Raw genomic sequence first — 13885 nt, 5'->3', positions numbered from 1 at the left:
TCGGTATGTCCTAAATGCTAGGTTTTAATGAATGCAAATTGTCTGGGATCCTGTGTTTGGAGTCGCTGGTTTAGGGATGGCAAGGTCTGGATTTGGACTTGTGGGCACTGAATGGTCCTTGTGTCAGCTTTAGGTCTGGATTGGTGGGAATTGTCCAGAAAAGAGGAGGGAGTTGAAATGCAGAGATCCATTCTTGGAGAAATGAGCAGGATGGGAGAAAAGGTGTGGAACTGCTGGGAACTCCTGGAGTGAGGGAAAGGATCCAGTGATTGGAAGCAAAAGCTGTGGAACAAAGCCTAAAACGGGGCAGGGAGGCACCGCAGGGGAAAGAGGGGAAAAAACCCGCTGCTCCAGGAATCCAGCAGGGGCCAGGAGAGGATCGTTTTCCATTCCTCAGCTCCCGGTGGAATTCTAATAATGAAGGTCAAAGGAAATGATTAATTTGTTATTATGTTTGGAATGAAAGGTGCTATTCCAGAGGGGAATATTCGCCTGTTAAAATTCTGTGGGATCAAGGAAAAGAGGGAGGAAGCAGCTGGGGAATGAACAGGTGGATTTTTGGTGGATCCAGGGAAACACATGGGAAGGGGCTCTTAGGTAAACTACACCTCACAGGTACCACCAGGAAAAGCTCAAACTGCCCATTTTTCCATGCTCTGACATTCCAGAGGGGTGAACAGTGGTTAGCATATCCATTTCTATATTGCTTGGATGCCCAGTGCTTTGTTGGGAAGAGATAATATTTGGAAATGAACAAATCCAGAGAGGTAATTCCTGATAGTAAAGCCCTGGAGGCCCAGGTTTTGATATTTTTCCAGCAATCAAACCCAACAGAGGGAATCCTGGAGGAGGTGGAAAACACTGTCATCCAGTTGGTGGAATTCCTGGGCAATGGAAAGCAGCAGAAGCAGTAAGAACAGAGTTGGAAGCAGACTCCAGGCGGGTAAGGCAGACACCAAATCCTTTGGAATTAGAACTGGGCAGGGGTTAGAAGAATCAATTGCTGAATTTGTACCTCATGGATTCCTAAGCAGGATCCCAGCAGGGAAGACTGGGGGGATACTCCAAGAGAAGATCCAGACTGGGGACTGTTCCCAGATGGGAGCAGTGGGCCTTGGAATTGCCTGAAGGGAAGGCAGGGGGATCCTTTCAGCACAACGATCAGCTGTCAAACGTGGAGATGTTACCAGACAATTCCTCGGGAATGTTATGTTCCCAGCCCAAGTGAAGCTCAGAAATATGGGAAGACCCCAACTAAAGCTGGCTAAAAGTGGTCCCTGCTTATGACTTAAAACAACTCATTAAAAAGGAGGTAGGATTGATTAAATACTCACAAACCCATCCTGCCAAGGTCAGAGTTCTCTGCCCACTGACAGAGTTTGCCCACCACAGTCTAGCAAGAAAAAAATTCCCCTGCTTTTTTCCACCACTGATTCCCTCATTTTAACTTCAAAGTATTTATTTAATGCCATGGAGCTTTTCTCAAGATTTACCCCCACAATTTTCCCTACATGTCCACTACTCATCACCTTTTTCCCTCAGAGTGCTCATTCTCTACCCCAGAGATTTTGTCAAGTTTTGCCTCCAAAATCTTCCTTACCTGTCCACTACTGAGTTCCTAATTTTTCTCCCAAAACATTCATTCTGTCCCTTCCAGATATATGCACAGCCCCATTCCCTTGGGTCTTGTCACTTGTCACCAGAGAGAAAAGATCAGTGTCTGCTCTTCCACGTCCCTTGTGCTTTATATACAGTTGATTTGCCAGATCTTTAAGAATACCTGAAAAAAAAAGAAAATCTGCAAATGCAGTTCCAGTCTCAGATATGTTTTCATTATCATTGAAGAGTTGATAAATCTCTCAACAAACAAAAATGCAGCTGAGCTTAGTGTTGTTTCAGCAAGACACCATCAGCTCTAAAGATTTGCTCTGAAGAGCTCTGGGCTGCCTGCACTTCATTCCCCATGGGATTTGTGTTCAGGAAGCCATTCTGCTGTGGGCAGCAATGGACACAAGCTGACTCCTCAAGAAATTGTTGCAGCAAGAGCTGCTTCTCTTTGGGGCTCCTGGTAGTGTCATTTGCAGATTACTGCTTGATTTGTGGATTCTGGAGCTGGAGGAGGCAGCAAAGAGTTGTTCCTTACCTTTTATCTCATGACCACTTAGGTACTCATGGTACTCATGACCACCTAGGTTTTATGACAGTGCCCCTTTATGAAGCCCCAGCTTTAAAACTTTTTAAATCACAGCAGTTTTCAGACCTGTCTCGCTTGTGGTTCATTACAGCAATTTACTGCCTGCTCCTAGATTGTCTTTAAAAAAACCAAAACAAAGTATTTAGTCTACTGTGGTGATTTTTATATATTTTGTATCCAAGTTCTGTAAGGAATGTGAAGTTTCCAGTGTAGAGACACGTGTTGTGTATCTCAGAAATCAAAGGTCATTACTGCAGGATTCTTACAGTTGCTTTGGTAGAGAGCCATGGGAAACACTCCCATGTTGTGGGAGTTTGCAGATAAACAGAAAGATCAAATGGAGTGAAACACCAGATGCAGCTGCAAGAAAAATACGGTTTTTTACAAAAAAATGGGGGGTGGGGAGTGGCACAAAGTCAGGACAACTATAGAAATAATCTAAAGTACAATTCTATCCCATGCTTCTCCCTCAGCTCCTTTGGGATAAAGCAAAAGAAGATGGATTGTTTGTTCTTCTCTCTCTCCATCTTTGCTGCATTTAAACCAAGTATTTACTGATTCTGGTAATTCTGGTCCTAATCCAGTCCATTTTGTACCTCTGGATGTGGCACTTAGGCACATGGTGGACTTGGCAGAGTTGGGTTTACAGTTGGACTCAGTGATCTTGAAGGAAATCAAGATCTAACTTTATTAGATCTAACCTAAATGATTCTATGATTCTAAGAATTAGCTCTAAGAATAGGTTCCAGAAATGGGTGTGGGATGGCCAGATTGTCTTTTTTCCCCCAGATGATCAGGCCTTCATAGATAATTTCATTTGGTCACTAATAGGCAAAGAATTTCATGGCACTGTTATCTGTAATTCTGTGAAATGCCCAGTTTAATCTTGTGTACACCAAGGAATGATCAAACATTTCCTTGTCATTAAACAACCTGGGAAAAATCTTCCAACCCTTCAAATTCAAATGGAGTAGGAGCTTTTGTTTCTTCTGAAAGCTGAGTTTCAGTGAGAATGTAGACTAGAATTTTCAGGATTTTTAGTATGTCCCTAGAGAACTTTAACATTGTAATTGATTTATACTAACAAAAACTGAGTGCAAACTCAGTCAGTGAGAATCTTTGCCTTCAGCATGGCCAAGATCAATATTAATTGCAAGGTGGCTGTTAAAACTGAAGTTCAAGGTAGAAAAATGGGCTGGGGATAAATCCTCTCTGCAGGCAGGCTGTATTTCTTTCCTTTTTCTTCCTCAGTGGTTATCATTGCACAGATTTATGGGCATTTAGATACATAAATCAATATATATTTAATTCACACAGACTGCAGATGAGATCATTGTAACAGAACTTGCTTTGTCACTTGTAGGCACAGTCATGCATCTCTTAATAATACAAACTTTCTAAATGTTGAGCTCCTTAGGAACTGAGAGATTAAAGCCATATACAGCTGGTAATAATGAAGTATCAAAAAAAATGCAGCAATGCTCACATAGAGCACTCAAGGCATAGAGAACAAGTCAGATTCAAAACCAGCTTTTGGACAAGAAGTTGGTGTGAAAACAATGAAATTATGTAACCAATATTTTTTATAAACAAGCACTTGAAAATTACCTGCTGTGAATGGAAGGCTGTTGTTATTTTTTAAACGATGGAGCGTTTTCTTGCAGAAGGACCCCTGCTTCACTGATGCCACTTAATTTTGTGATAATACTTTGCAGCATGGGCTTGAGAAAGCCCAGGGCTGGTTCAAACCAGGCTGTTTGTGTCTGGCACAGTACAGCCCAGCAGTGAATCCCAGAAATAATCCAGTTACAAGGAGCAAAGCCCACCAGACCTACCTAATTGGCTTCTCTTCCACCACCTACCTCCAGATCCAGCTTGGGATTCTCCATGCAGCACTCTCAGTGTGGTGTAAACACTGCCTAGAAGCTTAATCTGGTAGATATTTTAACATAAATAGCTTTTTTTTCTGGACTAGCTCTGTTTAGAATTATCCCCATGTTTAAATAAATATTTGCACTTGCAGTGTACAAGGTAGAGCTAAACTCCACAATTAAATTGCTGCTTTAGTTGGTGGTTAAGTGGAAACTCGTGGCAGCACAGTAATTCTGCACTGAAAGTAAAAAAAGACAAAATAAGAAAAATAGATGGAGTCGCAGGCAAAGAATATTAATCACTTTTTAGCAAATGTTTGCAGCATCTTAACCATATTGAGATATTAATAAAATTCTAGTTAAAACTTAAATAGAAGTGATCTGCACCTCAATTTGAAACCTACTTTGATTTTTAACACAACACTTTTAGCTGAACTATTTCTCCAAGAAACACACAGGATCATTAACATTAGGAAAATGTTAGTAACATTTTCTTAAGAATGTGTAAACACTGAAGAATTGCTGAGTTCTTTCTGCATCAGAGACAGCACTTGGGAGTTCAAGGGCCTTTTGCTGAAATTCCAGGACAAATATGAATGATGAGCTGCACAGAGCTTCTACTCTGGAAATAGGAAACTTGGCTGAAGAGCAAAGCCAGGATAAACATGTGGATTCAGCCATCGTTTCGCTTAAGCAAAGCCACACAGAAATAGCTGCAAACTTTACTGAGCAGATGTGACTCCCCCTCTGGAAATCTGGGACACTGCTTCCAGATTTGTAACTTTGCCTATTGGTTTTGTTTGTCACAGCTATTCTTACGATTGCTGTGTGTTTTTAGTGATGAGTTTACTTTCCCAAAGCCCACAAACTGAAACGAAACTGTCCCCATGTGTAGGGATAAGGGGAAGATTCCTGGGGCTAGAAGGAGACTGAGGAGAGGAGCACACTCCTGTTCATAAGGAGGAATGAGGCTCTCCACAGAATGAAAACTGATCACTGGCTGCTGAAGTTGGTGTTTTTTTTCCAAATAGGTGAGATCTTTACGTACATGTGAATCGTGAGGAAAGTTCAGACTAATTGCCGGTTGGGTTTGGAGTCGCCCAGCTGGGATTGCTCCTCAAGCCTTTCTGTGGGAAAGGAGTGAGTTTAGCACTCTCCCTTGGCTTGTGTTTGCAGTGTTTTATGGAGTGAGGTGCTGCCTCTGGCCACAGCTCCATGAGAAGTGAGGGCCTGACCCTCTGACACTTGAGAAATATCTGCTCTCCAATCACTTGCAGTGTTATTCCATGTGCAGCAAGTCTTGGGGTGAAGATGAGTCCAGATTAAGACAGGCATGTACTCAACAAGAGTGACACTTTCATGTCCTACCCCCAGTCTCACTGTGGTGCAACAGTGGCAACTCAGTGCCTCACCTCATCTGCCTTCTGAAATAAGGAGGATTCCAATAGGTTTCTGCTTAAGTCTTCATAATGAGAAACCTGGAGTGGGACTGACTTAATCTGCAAAATCTCATTATCTGGGCTTTCGTTTGGGGTGATTTGTCAGTGCTGTGGCAGAATTACATCCCTTAAATGAGTTTAATGCTGAGAATAGGAATTAGGCCATCAAATCTGAACCCCTGCTAAGACAGCATGGGTGTTACTGCTATGTGGAGCTCAGCGAATCCCAGTGATGTGGGGTTTACCCAGAGCTTGGGAAAGGAAGGTTTTTTCTTCTTGATCTGTTACTAATGCTGAAATAACTTGGTTTGGATCCTCATTTATGTAGCAGGTTGGTAGTCAAAGGGTGCTGTGCAGAGGAGTAATTTGTAATTCTTGATTCTGAGACTGTCCAGGTAAAGGGGGATCCCTGCCACCAGTGCTTCTGAGTGCTGGCAGGAGAGAAAAATGCTGAGCCCAGACAAAACAAGCTAGGAAAACTCTTGGGACTGTGATTCCTCAGATTTTTGTTTGAAAACCAGTCGGGACCCTAGAGCTAAAGTCAAAAATCTATTTGCTCATAAAATTTTCATTGGCATGATAAGGCTGAAATGAACAACCATGTAAAGCTCTATTGCTCATAAAATCCCATGATTTTGGGTATGGGGTGTGAGTGAACTGTTGTGACTGTAGTGGCTTCTGTTCTTGGCGGTGGCTGGGGAGATGGATGAACTTCAGTGGTTGAACAGCAGTGTCTACAACATCATTTGCCTCACAATGGCTGCTGAGAGCTGTTCCTCAGCCTCTCAAGGAGCAGGAGCAGGCTCCTTAGGCACACTTTGCATTCAAGGATGGGGTGTTGGTGCAGGTGCTTTTGGAAACCCAGGAAAGAAAGGAAAACTGGAGGGAGCTCTTTGCACTGCTGTTTTTATTCTCCCTTACATCACATATATGAGGATGCTGAGTTCAGCCATGGTGCATTTTACACAACAAACCTGGTGCTTGGGATCTCTCTGTTTAATGTTTCAGCTTTGCATCCTGGGTGACCTTTGGACTTCACTTCATGCTGTTGTCTCTGTTTCCCACCTGTGAAAACACAGCTCAAAACACTCCACACTTCAAAGGCCTTTCCTTGAGAAGAATCACTTCACTGTTACAGGAAGGACAATCATAAAGTGCTCAAAGCTGAGGGAAGGCTTCTCCTACCTGGGAAGGCTGCACAGATGGAGAGTTAATAATTGCCAAATGTAATTGTTGTCAAGCTGAGGCTGCATTTCTGAGCAAGGCACAGAAATAGCTTGTACTGTAGCTCAAGCATGGGATAGAAAGTTCTTGCCACTTTGTTAATGAATTGGTGTACCTTTAAGATAAAACAATAACGAGCAATATCAGAGAACATTGGAGTGGCTGGATTTCAAGGCCTGGAGAAGCTGGTTGTCTCCTGCTGCTAGCTCTCCTTGCCTGACAAGGAATGCTGCTGCAGCCTCAAAGTGATGATTTTGTTGGTAGTTCTTCCTGAAAAGCAAAATAAGCACGAAGAACCAAACTTGAGTCTGAGAAGCTGAACTTGCAAGCAGTGACACCCTTTTTCAGCTTGATTAATTAAAATTTAATCAATAGCTGGGACACAGCTGCTGACTAGAAAACCAGCATATGGAGCTGATCTGTGATCGTCTGAAGAAAATAAGAACTTGTGCACACATTGGCGCTGCACTGCTGTTACATCAATTGCTGTTTATATTTAAATCTCATCAGATTGACAGTGAGTCTGAGTTCCTACTGTGACTTGACTTTAGAAGGTTTTTGGAGAAAATGGCACGTGGAATTGAGCTTTGTGCTATCTATAGGATTTCCTGTCTCACAATAGCCCACCCAGCTGTCTTCTCTATAGCTGAATATTCATCCCCAAGTAATGATGCACAGGAGATGTAATTCTGCAATGCAGCAGAGTGCCAATGGCAGCTGTAGATTTGCTCTCCTCCCACATTAGCACAGAATACAGAGGCTTTAGTGTCCCCCTACAAAGCACTCTTCTTGCAGATTCACCTGGGGCATTGCTGGGTTTGTACTTGTAATTGTTCCCTTGGGTGATTTCAGCACAGTTCCTTGTGGTGTGCAGAGTGCAAATTACTGTTATTCCCTCAGGCTCAGAGGGGTTTGAAATCTCTAGGAGAAGGCTGTGTGTAGAAATACCGGATTCTGCATGCTTCTCTCACTGGGATGGAGCTAACCTGTATTTTGCTCCTGACCTTGATGATCACAGAATGGATGGAGCTGGAAGAGACCTCTGGAGATCACCCAGTCCAAGTCCTCTGCTCAGGCAGGTTCATCTGGAGCAGGTTGCACAGGATCACATCCAGGCGAGTTTAGAATCTCTCTAGAGAAAGAGATTCCACACCCTCTTTGGGCAGCCTTTTCCAGTGCTCTGTCACCCTCACAGTAAAGAATTTTTCCTCACATTCAAATGGAACTTTCTGTGTTCCAGTTTGTGCCCATTGCCCCTTGTCTTGTCACTGGGCACCAATGAGAAGAGCCTGTCTCCCTCCTCTTGACACACACCCTTAAAATATTTGGACATATTGGTAATATCCCATCTCAGCTGTCTCTTCTCCATTCTTCCTCATCAGCTATTCCTGCCCAGACAGCTACTGTGAGATATATCTTGGATTAAGGGATTCTTTTAAAAAATCCCAGTTTTTATTAAATGAGATTCCTGAAGTCAGGACTTCCAGTGCCTTGTTTACAGCCAGCCACTGAGCTGAGCAGTGCTGCCATTGAAAGACTCCTCCAGAACATTCGCACCAGGCAGAGCTCAGCTTAGGCTAGATGTTGGTCCTGATTACCAGAAAGTGGGTGAGAACAGAAGGTTCACACGGTGTGTGTAGCAGAGGCTGGGAATGTGCAAGGAGCCCAAATGTCTCAGAGGGAGATCCTCCCTGGGTGCTGTAGCTGCTCCCCAGCTTGCAGAGCCACAGAGAATCACAGCACAGGCATTGTCTTCCTCAGCCTGGTATTGTCACCAGGGGGAATCTCTGATTTGACTGAGTGGCAGGAATGGCCAAAAAGACAGGTAAATCCCCAGTGAGTGCACTGCAGCACACGCAGGGAAATGTTATTCCAGAGTTTGTCCCAGCTGTGGTTCAGAAATGTCCCCTGCAGACCTGCCTGCTCTGCTGGGTAATGCTTCTCTTTAAATACCATTCTGTGCCAGTTTGACATTTCCCCCTCCTGCCAGCTACAGAGCTGGTCTGGAAAGCTGCAGGGGCTTTTTTTTGTGAAGTGGGAGCATTCAAGCAGAGAGGCAGATCTGCTTCAGGGCACCAACAAATAAATGATACCAGCCCTCACCAAACAGAGTGCAGATGGAAATTTCAGCTGTCAGAGAGATGGACTTATTCCTCCTGCACCAGCACAGTATTTACCTCACCAAGACAGAGGCACTCTGGTGTCCTGCAGCTGTAGGTTCTTGCCTTCAGAAGCTGCTCATGTAGGGTTTCAAGCACAGGACAAATACCTACAACAGGTTACAACAAGGGATGGAGGGGAAAGACAAGGATAATATGATAGGAGGTTGCCATTGTGTCCCTTGGCATCTCTTCTTGCTGGGATTTGCTTCTGGGTTTTGTTCAAAATTTCATCATCCTTGTACCCTCAATAGCCCTCCTTATCCTGCCCTGCTGGAGGAGCTGCTGCTGCTGGCCCAGGCCTTGTGAGGGACATCAGGACATGCAATCCAACTTCTCCCACAGTGCTGGAGTCCCTAGAAAGGGTGTGTGTCCATCTGAGGTGCACGTGAGCACAGTCCCTGCCAGTGTGGAAGTATGCTCTGCTTGTTCCCCCTGCTGGCTCCCTGCCAGGCTTCCTCCTCTCCTTCCCATCCTCCCCACAGCAATAGCCTGTGGAGTCTCATTCAGCCATTTCACAATAACACTTCATTGATTTGGAAGTTCAGATCATTATTTACAGAAATTACTTCCCCCTGTGACACTCCAAAAGCTGCTGGCAGGCCTGCACAGCACTTGTGCCCACTGCTTTCCTGAGGAAAGCAGATTCCAGGTTGAATCAGATGTGAGACCTGAGGCAGAGAAGGGGATGTGAGCTCTGAGCAGAGCAAGAACTCCCTTCTGACACCCCATTTTTGGGAGTGCCATGGCTACCTTTGGGTTGGATGAGACACATGTTTTGAAACTGCCTGAAACTTGTGCTGGCTGCAGTCACTGGGGGCTTGTCTCAGTCTCCCAGCTCTCCTTTGATGTGTGTCTCCCAGTTTGTTCCTGCAGGAGCAGTTGGCTGCAGAATTTTCATGGGAAGCAGGAGGGCAGCTTGTCTTAATGTCTTCCTACGTGCAAAATATGACATGTTTGATTTGCAAATCCCCTCACACATTTAATGCAGCCTTGGTAGCTCCCTGGTGGCCCACACTGAGTACTGCTGCCCATGGGCACTCTGTGGGCTGAGTGGCAATGGGGAATATGAAAGGCTTGTGATTTTTAGGTCCTTTTGCCATCACACTTTATCAGAAGAAATGCAGCATAGTTTGTTCTGTGTTACTGGAACATTGCCATGATCTCTTGTATTTGCAGGGGAGGGGGAACTCTGTCCCCTGCAGGGACATGCCTCTGTGTCACATGTTTATTTATTATATCTAACTAACCTGGCAGACTATTACAGGCTGGTCTGTCCACAGAAGAACCCATGCAAAGCTCATCTCTGTCTATTTTTTTATAAAACTTAGCCAGTTTAGGCAGATAATTTATAGCTGGTGAATCAAAGTGCTTGCTGCTGGTCAGTATCCCTCAAAATGTAATCCTGAAGAGAGGTGGCACTTCCACTCCCTGCTTTTATTCACAGTTTAGCCAGGAACACAAGTTTTTGGTGGGTACTCCCCAGTTAGTTTCTCAGCTTTGAACTTATTGCAATTTCTGTTTCAGATTATTCAGCTTGTTCAGCTCCAATATCTTCTCTGCACATGCAGAAAAATCCCTTTTATCAAAAGCTGGTTCACTTCAGCCAATTCTTATTCCAGATGTTCAGATCGTAATTCCATCAGCTGGGTTGATTTTATGCTCTTTAAAACTTCAGTAGCTAATGTTTGTGATTTTCACCTTGAATTTTATTTCATTCATATAAAAAATGTATATTGAACTTAGGTTTTAATACTCAGTGTAAAAATTTTGCCCTTAATTTTAAATATGCTTACATCTTTAGTAGACTATTGAATTAATAATGAATCCAGCTGAAGTGTTTACTCATGTATATGTAAAAGTATAGACCTATACTTTAAAAGAAGACAAGATTTTTAAAAATCATCCAGTCTGAAGCCCTGATTCCCAAACATTAAAGGGACTTCTGTGTTTGAAAAACACTTGCCAGAAGATAATGGTAACTTCTGACTTCTGTTTTATCTTAAATGTGAAAACATAATTCCTGGGATGCCTGAGAGGGACAGAAACATCTTTTAAAGTCTTCTGCACGTGTTTTGTGTATAAACTGAAGGCCTCATATCTGAATTTCCTGCCTTTTTTTTTTTATTATTTTCAGGTGGTTTGTGTACAAATATAGCAGTGCTGTATGAAATGACACAAGAAGTAATCTGAGTAAGGGGAAGTGGAGACTAAACTATTTGGAAATGCTGAAATATTTCTTTCCAGAACCCAGGATTAGAAAAAACATCCACAGTAATTACTTTGATCACTTACATTTGAAACTTCTGTAAAGAATCTCTGCAAGAGAAAACAATCTTTTTCATCAAAACAATTCAGAGATGCTTTTCTAGAAGATGGACATAGCTGTTCTCTGAAACTGAAGCAGACCTTCTGCTCTCTGAGGCCTTGGTGTGTTGCATCCAGACTACCTATCTTGTCCCTGTGCAGGAGCTGCAGTGGCAGCAGGACACAGAAAATGGATGCAGAAGGCACAGCTGAACAAGACAGAGTCACCCTGCAGCCTGGTAGAACTCCTGTGCTCTTTGTCCCAGCCTTCACCTCCTCACTGGAACTCTACCACCTTTTCCAGGCTAATCCATGGATGAACATGTGAGCATTGCCATGAAAGAGCTAGGTGTTGACATTGTGATTTTCATATTATTTTGCTTAGCTCGTGTTCTTGGAGTATTTCCTTCCATGGAAATGCTAAATATTCATCTCTTCATCCCAAATGCGTTGCTCTGTTTCTCTCAAAATGTCAAAATCAATGCTTTGTCTGGGGTGGAAGTTAAAATGTTTGGCCAGCTTTAACAGGGACATTGTTGAGTAAGTGCAATCTGAAAAAGCAGAAGAAATTCTTCCCTGTGAGGGTGCTGAGGCCCTGGCACAGGGTGCCCAGAGAAGCTGTGGCTGCCCCTGGATCCCTGGCAGTGTCCAAGGCCAGGCTGGATTGAGCTTGGAGCAACCTGGGATAGTGGAAGCTGTCTCTGCCCATGGCAGGGAGTTGGAACTGGTGATCTTTAAGGTCCCTTCCAACCCAAAGCATTCTGTGATTCTATGACATCCAGATTTCAAGTGTATGATGACTTCAGTGAGAGATTCAGGCTCTTTTGCAATGGGAAGAGGCAACTATTCCTCCAATAATTCAGTCAATCCTGCCCACCTTCCAGCAGGAATACTGAAGGGTGATTTCAGTTTCTACCCTTTTAGTCTCATGGATGGTCCTCAACTTGTTTGTTTTAAGTAAATAATGTAAATATTTTAATTTTATAGGTTTGGTGAAATTCCATTTATAAACTGTTCCTATCAGCCATATTCACTCAGACATGACTTTTAGTCCCCACTTAAAATCCCTTTGTTTCTTCTTCTACTTATCCTTAACACAAAAAGACAGGGCTCATGAGTGAAGTGGAGAATAAAGATCATTTTGATGTCTTATCTAACCTAAAAAATAGGTATGTTCTGCAAATGAAAGCGTTTTTCTCCACATTCCTAAGGCACAAAATCTGTGGAGAGGGAGAGAGAGAGAGAGAGGGAGATCAAAACCAATTGATCACCATCTCCTTGTGCTCTCTTGGAGCTGTATTTTCCATGTTTCTCCCTTCTTTCAGGACAAAATAATCCCTGTTTTATGGCTGTCTGTCCCTTTGCTTGGAGCATGGCAAGTACCGTGCTGACTGATAGAGTGAGACAGCTCAGTGACTACTCCAGTCAGCCCCTAAGACTTTCCTTATCACTTCTCCTCTCTCCAGAGCAGAAGATTCCACTAATCTCAAGTGATTAACTTGCTTGGGTCCTGCCACCTGACTGACTCAGCCGGGGAGCCTGCTCTGGCTTCCCACCTCCGTGAGTCACCAGCAAAAGGCATTTCCAGAGAGGTCAGTCCAGGAACAAGCGATGGGAACGCATCTCTTGGGAATGGGAAGCAAACGCAGTTCCTGCTCCCGTCTGGGCAGGATGCTGTCGCCTTCCTGCTCAGCCCTCTCAGCCCCTGATATTTCAGGAATGTCTGAAGTGCGTTGTTTTCCTCTTAAGAAAGGCACTTTATGGCTGTCCCAGTGCTGGAGAGCCCTGCTGGAGGGATTTGGGGAGTGTCTATCGGCCTGGTTCTGTCAGGACTGTGAAAAGATTGCCTTCAGCAGCACTGGTGGCTCTTCATTACCAGCTAGCAGTTGATGCCAAGAACAAATTAAGAGATGTACTTGGGTATCTGAGAAACTCGAGGAAAAATTAAGGAAAATATTCACAGAATTCCCCAGGCAATGGGAATGTGAAAGTGTTTTTGAAAGGAATGAAAGCAGTATGTGCTCAGAATTAGTGGGAAGTGAAAAGTGAGAGTTATGCCAGTGGCTGGGGAGCAAATCTTAGGTGTAGCATGTCATCAGCAGCCAGGCATGGATGAAGGGTGGCAGTGAGGTCAGCTGTGATTAACAGTGTGATTTGTGCAAGGGATGAGTTTGGCTGTGGCTAGAAGGAAAGTCTCCTCCAGATTAGGCAGATGCTACAAACGGAATTTCTGGTAGGGTTGTTATGTCCTGCTGCATCACCCACGCCTGCTTTGCTCTGATAACACTTTGCAGTGCTTCACAGACTCAGGAATGTGCCTTGCTGTGCCAGCCATGTGTGTGGATTTCAGTGGAGAGGTGCTTATCTGGGACATTCCAATGCGAGGTCTACCAGGAAAAGTTATTGCTGGCACCTCTATGCCAGTTCCTGACTCCTCTGGTAAGCATTTTGAAATTAAACACTTTGAGTACCCAAAGGGTTTCTCTTCAGCTCCATCGAGCACTGACTATACCAGAAAGCCTCTCCTGCGTGTGAGTAACAATTATCTGCTGATACTGAAATCGAGAGATTGCTGTAACAAGTACATGTACGTGAACTTAATGAAGATTTCAGCCCAGTTAAGGTGCACTTATACCTAATTTAGGGAGTGGGAGACCTCCAGGGAGAGGTAAAAAATGTTTGGTAGGCCTG

Source organism: Lichenostomus cassidix, chromosome 1Aa (assembly GCF_008360975.1).
Source record: "Lichenostomus cassidix isolate B80296 chromosome 1Aa, HeHo_3.0, whole genome shotgun sequence".
NCBI classification, from domain to species: domain Eukaryota; kingdom Metazoa; phylum Chordata; class Aves; order Passeriformes; family Meliphagidae; genus Lichenostomus; species Lichenostomus cassidix.
This window is presented reverse-complemented; position numbering follows the sequence as displayed.